Source organism: Magnolia sinica, chromosome 11, assembly GCF_029962835.1.
Source record: "Magnolia sinica isolate HGM2019 chromosome 11, MsV1, whole genome shotgun sequence".
NCBI lineage: Eukaryota > Viridiplantae > Streptophyta > Magnoliopsida > Magnoliales > Magnoliaceae > Magnolia > Magnolia sinica.
This window is the reverse complement of record NC_080583.1, coordinates 27210052-27222936: the sequence shown is the minus strand read 5'-3', so window position 1 is coordinate 27222936 and position 12885 is coordinate 27210052. Positions and strand designations below refer to the sequence as shown.

Below are 12885 nucleotides of genomic sequence, written 5' to 3'. Positions count from 1 at the left end.
TCTCTCTCTCTCTTTGCAATGGCGTTGTGCACCTCCTTCTCTCCCTCTCTGCAATTAGTACTTCTGTGCGCCCATCTCTCTTCCCCTCTCTGCTCTTGCATGCAGTTAGGGTTGTCGTTTTCCTTTTCTTTTATTCGAATAAACGGATTCAGTTAGGCTGTGATAGTGGCCCACCGTAATTTGTGTTTTATTTTAGTATATCTATGCCATCTATCGGTTTTGCCAGCTCATTTTAGGGCCCAAGCCCAAACATGAAGTATATCTAAATCTTAAGTGGGTCACACCACAAGAAACGGTGATGATTGAATGTCCACCATTAAAGCTCTCCACTGTCCAGTCTATTGAGGTGGACCATTTTTATTTATTTTAAAAAATTTTATTTAATTATTTTAATGGATCCTATAAATATAGAGGTGGGCATATAAATATCATAGTGGGCCCTAGTAAGGTTTTAATGGTGGGAGTTCTAATCCCCTCTGTTTCCTATTGTGCTTCATTTTGAGATCACATCCTAAAAATAACTAAAAAAATTGATGGCTGGAGTGGATAGTAGATGTAGTTTCCTACTGATTACAAAAGCAAATTTGTCTGTTGTATGCATAACACAAACTACAATGCCTGTTTTTGAAACCAGAGAAGGCGAAATTGTGGTTATACTGTAGTTATTTCATGTTATGGAATATTAATACATGTAAGAACTAATTCCCTAATTATTATTTTTTAATGATTTTCTGCAATCTAGTTACCATGTAAAGTTTGTTTTCACTGCTAATATCCCCAATTTGTTACTCTTCATTGTTTTTCTCTTTAGTTTTGCATAGCAGATATTTGGCATAAAACCTTGGTGAAAAGGTTTTTATCTCTTAACATGATCATCTGTGGCCAGGGATAGAAAACTTTTACGAAATCCTTAAAAATATACTATCTTTTGGAGAGATTTCAAAGAATATAAAATCAAGGTATTGTAGGCCTACTAACATGATGAAGTTTTTCATCTCTTGGCGATGGGCATCCTTGCCTTCATATGTATTAAATCTCTTGTTTTAAGTAGCTGACCCTGAGGACTTTCTCATCTTACAGTACTATGGATAAGGCCCATCTAAGGATTGCTTCAGCAAAAGCTGTCCTGTGCTAGTCAAAGTACTAGGATAAAAAAATACCAATTGACTTCTTTTATTTGACTTTAAGATATCACATTCTAGAGCTTTTCTTTCATGCAAAAGTTTATTAGAAATGTTTGTTTACTTGGCATTTTATTTCTGTTCTTAGTATGAAGATAAAACGTGTGTATTGTTCCATTGCCTTTTGTTGTCTAAAAGCAGATAATGTTTGCTTATCCAGAGATTGTAATATCTTTCCCACTAGTGGCAGCTGACTTTATCTTGGCACATACGATGTCTACCCACAAGCTAGAAAGGTATTCCTTAGCAAAGTACACCAATATATAAAGGAAAGGCTTTCGGATGCGAAGTATGCTTGTGGCTTCTTATTCAGCATAACTGGATCCCATTCATTCAAGTTTAAAGAGGTAAGTATTTGTTATAATTTATTCTATAGAACAATCACTTGGAAAAGTTTCTCTAAGCTGCATTTCACTGAACATTGTGCCTTTTCATGCCTGTATGAATGGGGCTGAAGTTTCTTATACTAGATAATGTCTTCGTTGTATCTTTATCATATTGATTCCATCAGACAAACATAACTTAATGGATATTATTCAAATGTGTTATTCTATGCAACATGATGTGAAAGTATTCTCACATATTTGGTCCATACACTTGCACATCATCCTTCATAACCTAATGTTGATGAATGCAAAGAGGTTCAAGCATTTGAATCAATTTACTTGTATCCTTGCTCCTCTGTTTCATTCGTTGCTCTGTACAAATTACTGGTCTTTTAATTGCTATAAATGAGGATTCTACCATGGGATGGTGTCTTGCTCACATTATCCTTCATATACCACCATGTTGTATATGTAAGATCAAATCTGTCCATCAGTTGTATTCCTCCTTTCTATGCCCTATGTCCAAAAATCATTTAAACCCACAACTCAAGTGTCCCACACCACAGGGAACAGTGAAAATAGGACCCCAACCATAGGTTAGTGTTTGTGTGGTCAGCATGGAATGTATCTTGCATCAAATCTGTTGATCAGATGGGACTCACTTGGATCAAGGTTATATACGAAAATCAGCTTGATCCAAAACTCAGGTGGTTCACAACGCTCAAACTTAAAGGCTTTAGGTGCAATTCACATTGTTCTATCTGGGTGATCTTTTTCATGTACACCTGATGGAGGGAATGAATTTCAAATAGACAACATTTCATATGCCTAAAGAGCCTGAGTGTTTTATGCGATGTGTAAAACAGGCGTTGTAAACCATTTTGTCCCTCATCAATGTATTTATCTCCTCTTTTTTCTCCCATCTACATTTCTCACCCAACACATTTCTATAATAGGATTATTCTAAAATATGGTTTGTGGGGTCTAGTGTGGTGTAGGACCCATATCTAATCCGTCCATAAGGTGCACCCATTCAACTTCACCCCTATACCTGAAGATCATGAGTGTGGGAAAACCCAACCATTAAAACATTTTAATTAGGCAGAGCATGAGGCCCAACATATCTATTATACGTCATTCAATCCATTCGGAAGATACATCCTAGTCGGATGAATGGGCACGACAAAAATAAGGCCATTCCAAAACCAAAGCCGTAACGTTACATGACAAGTACGATGGTTGATCATTTTGTTTTTATAACTGAGCTCAACAGGTTTTGATATTTCATGTTTATTAAATTTTTATTTTTTATTTATTTATACATTACAAGTATGATGGTTGATCATGTGTGGGTGGGACTTAGTTCATTCAATGAATAGAAACATCATTGAACGCCACCTGACAAGATTAAAAGTTTAGACTATCCTCAACTTTAACTAAAAGTCGGGTTTTTTTTTTGTATAAATGGGGATCATGGTGTTGGGGGCTGTTACACAAAAACCTTAGGATCTAGCCTCCCAAAACACCAGAATTATGGGATAATAAAGCAATAAAATAAATTAAAGCATAAACCATACGACACGAGATTTTTACGTGGAAAACCCTCAAAGAGGTAAAAACCACGGGACCTCATCTAAAGCAACATCCACTATGAAGTAGAATGTTATAACTGATCACAAGCACACATTGCTTTGATCAAACATTCTTCACTCACGCAAAAGTGGATAAATAATAAGAAAATAAAGAAAAAAGCTGGAGAGATCTCACCGATTACGAGGACGTAGAAGCGTTGAGATGTCAACTGCACAGTAGATCACCTTTACGAGCAGAACCTCCCTTCCACAAGCTTCCTCTCTCTCTTTCTCTCTCTGTCTCACACCTTTGATAGCCCTAGAACCATTAGCAAACCCTTGCAAAGCTTTAGAAAACTCTCTTACATGCCCTAGAACAGCCCTAGGGACCCATATTTATAGTTTAGGAAACTCCTTTCCACACCTCTGTGAAAATTGCTTCAAATTTATGCAGTCTGTACAAAATCCGGACTCGAATCTGGGTAACCTCAACTAGTCGAGCAGGGTCCTCGACCAGTCGAGCATGTCCCTCAACTAGCGTCATGGAGTCCCAAACCAATTTTCTCCCTGGACTTTGAGTCGAGCACCACTCGACCGGTCGAGTGGGCTTGTTCTCTCCTCTTTCTATAGAGGAGAAAACCCATCAAATCTCCCCCTTTCTAACTTAGGAGGAATTCACCTTCTTTAGCCAGCCAGGTTTCTACAAACCTCACACTTGTCCTTGAGCAATGCCTTGGTTAACATGTCTAACTCGTTATCGTCCGTGTGGACCTTCTCAAGCTATAATACCTTCTGTTCCAAAGTATCCCTAATCCAGTGATACTGAATCTCTATATGCTTTGACTTGGAGTGCTGACTTGGATTCTTGCTCAAGTGTATAGCACTTTGACTATCACCATAGACCACGTACTGCTCCTACTTCAGGCTAAGTTTCAGTAGTTCATCCAAAGCATCTCTTTACATGCCTCTGTGATAGGAGTGTACTTGGCCTCTGTTATCAACAATGCTACAACCTTCTATAGCTTCCTCTGTTAAGAGACCGCTCCCCCTTCAGAAGTGAACATGAACCCCGGTATAGACTTCCTGGAGTCTAGGTCACCTGCCATATCTGCATCCGTTTAGCCTTCTAACATAGGTTTTCCTTCACCATAGTATAGGCTCAACCTGGATAAGCCTCTTAGATACCGTAGTATCCATTTTACCATTGCCCAATGCTCTTTACCAGGATTGCCAAGATATCGGCTGACAACACCAACCGCATATGCTATATCTAGGCATGTACACACCATAGTATACATCAAACTTCTTACTGTTGACGCGTAGGGTATCTTCTGCATCTCATCCACCTCTGCCTTTGTCTTGGGACACTATTTGTCGCTCAATCTGAAGTGACCATCCAGTGGAGTACTGATCAGTTTTGCTGCAGTCATATTGAACTGCTCTAGGACTTTCTCAATATACCGCTCTTGTGACAGTCAAAGCTTCCTGCTGCTTCTGTCACAGGTTATCTCCATTCCTAAGATCTGCTTAGCTGGGCCCAAGTCTTTTTATCACGAACGACTTTCCCAACTCCTATTTCAGCCTGTCAATCTTCTTGATGTCTTTTCCCATGATGAGCATGTCATCAACGTATAACAGTAAAACTAAGAAATCACCATTTGAGAACTTGTGCGTGAACACACAGTGGTCCGACTCCATTCTATCATATCCATGCTTTAACATAAACGAGTCAAACTTCTTGTACCATTATCGTGGAGCTTGTTTCAGCCCATACAAGCTCTTCCTTAGCCTACACACTATATGCTCTTTGCCCTTGACTTCGAACCCCTCTGGTTGGTGCATGTAGATCTCTTCTTCCAGGTCACCATGGAGAAAGGCAGTTTTCACATTTAACTACTCTATCTCTAGATCCATGCTAGCCACCAACCCAAGCAACACCCGTATGGATGTCATCTTCACCACTAGTGAGAATATCTCCTCGAAGTTTGTACCTTTCCTTTGACCGAACCCTTTCACTACAAGTCTAGCCTTGAACCTCGTTTGTGAATTCTTTTACTCAATCTTCTTTCTCACCACCCACTTGTTGCTTAAAGCTTTCTTGCCCTTAGGCAATTTCACCATATCATAGATGTGGTTCTTATGCAAGGATTCTATCTCCTCTTGCATAGCTTTCAACCACTCCCCCTTATGCTCGTCAGCTAGGGCCTCAAAATAATCTTCTGGCTCTCCCCCATCAGTGAGCATAATGTACTCATGCGGTGAATACCTCTTGGATGGATGTCTGTCCCTAGATGAACTCCTCACATATGGCTCAACAGGTGGATTAAGTGGGGGCTGCTTCCTCGGTCCATCTTCTGAAAGAACTCCCTCATCCTCTGCACATTGTTGTACTCCTCTGTCATCAGGAACCATGGGAGGAATAACCATATCCTTATCCTTTAGCTCTCCTGAACTGGGCTACGTCTTTTCTAGCTTATAAATGTCTTCAATACATTGGTCTTCAAAGAAAACCACATCTCTACTCCTGACGAGCTTCTTCTCAGTCAGATCCTACAATCTGTAACCGAACTTTTCATCATCATACCCTAAGAACACACATTGTCCGATCTTCATATCGAGCTTGAACCTCTCGTCCTTTGGTACATGAACGGATGCCCTGCATCCAAACACCCTGAGATGACTGTACAATGGATCTTCTCCAATCCACACCTTCTCGGGTACTTCTCCATTCAACGGGAGTGATAGAAACCTGTTTATCAAATACACTGCTGTGTGCATTGCTTCTCCTTAAAACGTCTTGGGTAACTTTGCATGGGATAGCATGCATCTGATTCTCTCTACAATGGTGCGATTCATTCGCTTAGCCACACCATTATGCTAGGGGATCTTGGGAACCATCTGTTCATGCCGTATACCCAGGGACTTACAATACTCATGAAAGTCACAGATGTATTCACCACCATTATCAGTGCAGATGCACTTCAATGATCTACCTGTCTCTCTCTCGACCATAGCATGAAATAATTTAAACACACCAAAGACCTCATCCTTAGATTTCAAAGCATAAACCCAAACCCTCCTAGATGCATCAACTATAAAAGTGATAAAATAAAATGCCTCACCCAATGTTTTTTGTCCTCATAAGACCACAAACATCAAAATAAGTCAAATATAATGCATACACTTTATTAACATGAGAAACAGATTTAACAAGTGAAACTCTATGTTGTTTCCCTAATAAACAATCAATAAAGGTTTTGAGAGGTATACTTGTCACGTCTAGAAGGAGCCGCTTCTTTGCTAGTAGATGAAGCCCTTTTTCACTCATGTGGCCTAGACGCCTGTGCGACATGTCAATAGCTGAATTTTCCGCTGCGTTCAATCCACCCTTGTACACACTAATAGTTACCTTGTACAGGGTGCACCACTTTTTTCCTCTAGCTGCGATCAACAAACCTATGATGTGCTTCTAGCGCCCACCAACAAATCGGCTTTCATATTCATCATCATCCAACCTTTCCATCGACATCAAGTTGAGGCGAAGGTCTGGGCTATGTCTCACATTCCTGAGAACTAATGTGCAGCCTACATCGGTCTTCACACAAATATCACCGATCCCTACGATCTTCGATATGCCAGAATTTTCTATCTTCACAGTCCTAAAGTCACCTGACTTATAGCTTATGAAGAGGTCCATGCGTGGAGTCGCATGAAACGAGACTCCTAAGTCTATCACCTAGTCGGTGTCCTGACTCGTAGCCGTGAGACAAATATCGTGATCTGCTAAAAGAATAACTATAACATCGCCATCTGAAGCGACCGCATTGGAGTCTGATTCATCTTCTTTCTCCTTTCCTTTTCCTTTCTTGTTGTTCTTCTTATTACGACATTCAAGCTTGTAGTGGCCTTTCTTGCCACAATTCCATCATTCAACATCCTTCCTGATACTTGACTTACCTCTTGATTTATCTCAGGCCTTCCCGCCCTTTTTGTTCCTTCCTCTCCCCCATTCTTGTGCCACAAGGGCCTCTTGCTGAGTAAACCCCTGAGACTTCCTCTTACATGTTCCATGGACACCTTTTCATCGGCGCGGAGTTACTTAGAGACACCACCAATGTCTCCCAACTATCAGGTAATGAGCTAAGCAATAGTAAAGCCTGTAATTCATCGTCAAGGACCATTTCATAGCGAAGAGCTATTTTAATATATTGCGGACTTCATTCATGTGCTCAGCCACAGAACCACCGTCTTTGAACTTGAGCTTCACAAGTTGTCTTATCAGAAAATTTTTATTACTGACTGTCTTCATCTCATGCAGCCCTTGCAATTTCAGCCATAGGCTAGTGGCTGAGGTCTCCATAGACACATGGTGTAATATGGAATCGTCTAGCCATTGTTTAATAAACTCCACCACCTTCCGATCCAATTTCTTCTAATCATCATTTGTCATATCGTTTGTTTTTTCTGATATGCCTAAGATTAGAGCATAAAAGTCCTTGCAATAAAGTAAGTCCTCCATCTTAGCCTTTCATATGGTCCAGTTAAAACCATTGAGACTGATCATCCTTGATGAGCCACCTTCCATAATTTAGAACTGATCCCACTCCGTTCAATAAACCTGGACACTCTGATACCACTTTGTTGGGGGCCATTACACAAAAACCTTAGGATCTAACCTCCCAAAACACTAGAATTATGGGATAATAAAGCTATGAAATAAATCAAATCATAAACCACATGACAGAAGAGATTTTTACGTGAAAAACCCTCAAAGAGGTAAAAACCATGGGACCTTGTCCAGAGCAACAATCCACTATGAAGTAGAACGTTACAACCGATCACAAGCACACACCGCTTAGATCAAACCTTCTTCACTGACGCAGGAGTGGATAAATAATAAGAGAATAAAGAAAAAAAGGAGAGATCTCACCAATTACGAGGATGTAGAAGCGCTGAGATGTGGAGTACACAGTAGATCACCTTTACGAGCATAACATCCCTTCCACAAGCTTCCTCTCTCTCTTTCTCTCTCTCTCTCACCTTTGATAACCCTAAACCCTTTAGCAAACCCTTACAAAGCTTTAGAAAACTCTCTTGCATGCCCTAGAACAGCCCTAGGGATCCATATTTATAGTTTAGGAAACTCCTTTCCGTACCTCTGTGAAAATCGCCTCAAATTTACGCAGTCCGCACAAAATCCAGACTCGAATCTGCGTAACCTCGACTAGTCAAGCAGGGTCCTCGATCGGTCGAGCGGCCCACTCGACTGGTCGAGCATGTCCCTCGACTAGTCGAGCACCACAAAGTCTCAAACCAATTTGCTCGCTGGACTTTGAGTCGAGCACCACTCGACTGGTCGTGTGGGCTCATTCTCTCCTCATTTTTAGGAGGAAAAAACCCATCACATGGTTCATGGATCTAAACCATTTGTTAGTTTGGACTGACATTGGATGGACCACTCCCAAAAGACATTTAAGTTGGAACATATTATCAATAAATGCGGTACTTTTTTTAGTTGGATGTGTATTGTTGTTGATTTTTTCTTGGTATAACTATTTTTTTTTTTTGCAAGACACAACCCTCACTGCAATATTTTGAAGTCCTGACATGTATCATTGAATCATTGGTCCACCTACTGCTCAAAAGCTAAGCATACATGAATGTCCTCTTTCAATACCATATAAATTGTGGCCAATCAAAAGAATAACATGAATGAACAAAAAGTCCATGTCATACAAATAAGGAGCTATTGTGAATGAGGTGTAGCTTGGAAATCACGCAGATCATAAGATACTAACATTTTGATTTGGCATGCCAAATTTAGCTACTTGCCATTTTATTTCTAACCGTACATTTCACGGTAACTCGAGGAAATATTTGGATTATCTGATAAGTGCAATTTTCAGGTTATACTCCTTCATAATGGGACAACATTTTAAATATCTAATAATGAGTTTCTTTTTAAAAAAAAAAATTTAATATTAAATTTCCCTAAAAATTATAAAATTATTTATTTTTAAAATTGTGGAACCGTTTCTAGCTATCATTGAATGTACCATGCACATTGCATTATTAGTGGATGAGCATGATTTTTGGGGCAGGTCACATTCGTCGTGGTTCAGAAACTCAAGAACTCGACCTGGCTCCTTGCCTAGTCGGGAAATAGTAGACCTAGTCTTTACTTGACTTGATATTCTTAGAAAGTTAAGGTCTATGTATATAGTGATTTGGGCCTTAGACCTTACTCTACACATGCATCATTACTTTAATTGAACTTGAGCATATTTTAAGTTTCATCTTATTCATTCCAGCATCCATTCGATCTATTTGGTTTTCTTTTAAAATGGATGATTTAATGGGAAGTGATAAATAAATAAATAAATAAAAACTCACATCTTAACATATTGTAACTTGCTGCATCTCACTGTTACCATTTCTTTCTTCTTCTTCTTCTTCTTCTTCTTCTTCTTCTTCTTCTTCTTCTTCTTTTGCATTACGCAAGTTCCTTCCATTGTCATAAGTTATCATCTACCTCCCTATTTTGTAGCATAGTTCCTGGATCATGATGAGCAAAATATTAGAGTGCGGAAATGTATGCCATCTTTAGCCATTACAAAAGTAAGCCATCTTATGCACCTTATTGTATGTTTCTCCCCGTTTAGATAAGATATTCTCATTTAGACATATTTATCTCCATTCCTTGATGTAGAAGATAACTCTAAAACCTCTTGGGTAGAATAAAGTGAACTTTGTTTATTGAAGGTCAATCAGGGTATGACTAGTTTATTATTCGCTAGTTATTTCATGTTTTGAAATATTAATACATATAACAACCAATTCTCTAAAATTGTTAATATTTTCTGCAATCTAGTTACCATATAAAGTTTACTTTCACTGCTAATATCCCAACTTCTTCCTCTTCATTTTTTCTCTCTAATTTTGCATTGCAGGTATTTGGCATTAAAACCTTCATGAAAAGCTTTTTACCATTTAAAGATGCTCATTAGCACCCATGGATAGAAAACATATTGGAAATCCTAAAGACCATAATTTCTTTGGGAGAGATTTCAAAGGATACAAAATGTCACACCCCAAACTTGGAAACCGGGCTCACAAAATTTTTGATCACTGAATCCGGTGCCGACAGCCTCCGTAGTACCCCATTCTCGGCTCCTGGCACCCATTTACCAGGTTCCGATCCTAGGATCCCATAAGAGGATTTTTAACATCAGTTTGATTCGTAATGAGCATAACTAAAGGCATAACCCACAAACAACAACCAAAAACTCCATCACATTTTCACTATGATAAAAAACTTATAAGTACAGTGCGCATAAAGGGAAATACAATGATGATAGACAAAAGCTCCAAGATGATCTGCTATGTACTCTTACCTCAGCGCTGCTGCAATCCAATGTCACCTGCACGTAACGGTCCTGCATAAGCTTACGGAAAGCTTAGAGGGTGGTGAAAGTGTGTGCGTAATATAGTAATACAATTATACAAAATTAGACTAATGCGGAATATGCTGATGAATCCTTAAATACTATTGGCCATACCAAGGCCATGTGATGCAAGGCATGAATGATGTCAGTCATACCAAGGCCATACGATGCAAGATGCAACTCAAGCATACCAATCCTCATCTGAGTCCACATACCAATATAACTCAACTCTGGAATATCACCAGGGTTTAGTGCACTCCAAACCAGATTGTTGTCCCATTGCGCGCAACAAGGTAAGTGAAAGAGACCTCACTATCCGCCTGTCAATATTGGGCTCGACTCGTAAATAGCGAACCCATTCCTCGAGCTGGTCAAATTCAGCCTAACTTTGCCCCCTCCTCTCGAGCGGGTAAGGCTGCACCCGCGTCCAACCAACCACAACATAGTAGAAAGCGCGGCCTTCTGGTAATCGGCACTCTGCGCTCATGCATTCACTCGGTCTAGACGTTAGAGCAACCTCCTGGTACCATAAGGGTTTAGGGAATTTCACCCAGGGACATCTATAGCACCCCATGTAGAATAAGATTTTCGGTATCCAATCCTTCCAACCATGATACGCCTTTGGAGGCTACGACCCTGATGTCGCTAGGGCATACAGTAATCATGTCACACAATACGAAATGCATGAATCACACTATCCAGTCATGCAGCAATCCTGCGAGTACCACACGCTCATGTGGGCAACTCCCCCATCAGGGAGTCCCATAATGGTCTGCCCAATGGCATGGGCTATGATCAATCACTCCTCACATCAAGTATACATATGATGCGTATGGGCATAGATCGTGGAGCTATTCTAAGCATATTATATGATGGTGATGATGTACTCCCCCTTATATCAAGGTTGGGCCTAAGCGGCCTACCCACAATCCTAAGGATTCGGAAAGGGTTCCTTCACTATACTATTGTATGGCCCGCTAGATGCCCTAGGGGGCCCAAATGAGTCCTATTCAAAATAAAAAAAAGTAATCCTACTAACAACCAATGGGAGCCCAACATCTTAGGAAAGCCCAATGAGAATAGATGAACCATGCAAATGGGGCCTAATAATTAGGGTCAACCCACTTAGAAAATGATGCAAATGAGCCTAACAAGGCCTAAGGGAAGGTCACAATGAGGACATTTAACCATCATTGCCCATCAATGCGGACATTTAACTAACATTGTTCCCAAGGAGTGGCCCACATAAGGGATTCATACACAACATAACGGTCATACATACATCACATTGTGTCACGCCCCAAACTCAGAAAATAGGTTCACAAAATTTTTGATCGCGAATCCGGTGCCGATAGCCTCCGTAGTGCCCCATTCTCGGATCCCAGTACTCATGCCAAATTCCGATCCTGGGATCCTACAAGAAGGATTTTCAGTATGAATTTTTTTATTGTAATGAAGCATAACCACAAGCATAACCAAGTCACAAAACAACATCACCACATATCCACTATATCAAAAATTTAAGTACAATGCAGAAAGGGAAATACAGGGTGATGAAAAATTCTAAAATAATCTGATGTGCGCTCCTTCCTCAGTGCTACTGCAATTCAATGCCACCAACACGCAACAGTCGTGAATAAGCTTACAAAAGCTTAGAGGGTGGTGTAAGTGTGTGTGCAAGGCAAGCGCCAAGCGTACATTATCAGAGTAATGTGAAAATATGCGGTAAGTCCATGAATGCTATCAGCTGTACCAAAGCTATATGATGCAAGGCATGAATGCTATCGGTCATACCAAGGCCATGCGATGTGAGGCCTATATAGCCAAATTTCATATGCGAGATGCAAAACAAGCATGTCAGTCCTCATCAAGTACACATATCAGTACAGTTCCTCTCTGGATATCACCGGGGTCTAATATACTTCACACTGACTGCCTCCTCTCTAGCTGCACAGCCAAGCAAGTGGAAGAGACCACACTATCCGCCTGACCAGTAGTCTACCAATACATACCCGGCTCGTTGATAGCGGACTCATTTATGAGCTAGTCAAACTCAGCCTAACTTATAGCCCCCTCACTCGGCCGGATAAGGCCACACTCTCTTCAAACCGACCACGACACAATGAGAGACATGGCCTACTGGTATTCGGCACTCGGGCTCTCATGTAACCACTCGGTCTAGACGTTGGAGCATCTCCTGGTACCAAAAAGGTTCTGAAATTTTCACCCAAAGACATTCTAAGTGCCTACATGCTAGAGCTAATATTTTCAGTATCTGACACGACTATCCATGATGTGCCTATGGAGGCCATGACCTTGATGTCGCTAGGGCGTGCAGTGATCACGACACACAATGTGAAAT

At 40.4% G+C, this 12885-nt stretch overlaps 1 long non-coding RNA gene across 1 annotated transcript; it reads left to right on the top strand.

The window, feature by feature from the left end:
• The first annotated feature begins 555 nt into the window (after positions 1–555).
• LOC131218317 (uncharacterized) lies at positions 556–10161 on the top strand. Its single transcript, XR_009157635.1, has 4 exons — positions 556–691; positions 825–1528; positions 9626–9696; positions 10029–10161. It is a non-coding gene; the product is annotated as an uncharacterized LOC131218317 (long non-coding RNA).
• Positions 10162–12885: the final 2724 nt, after the last annotated feature.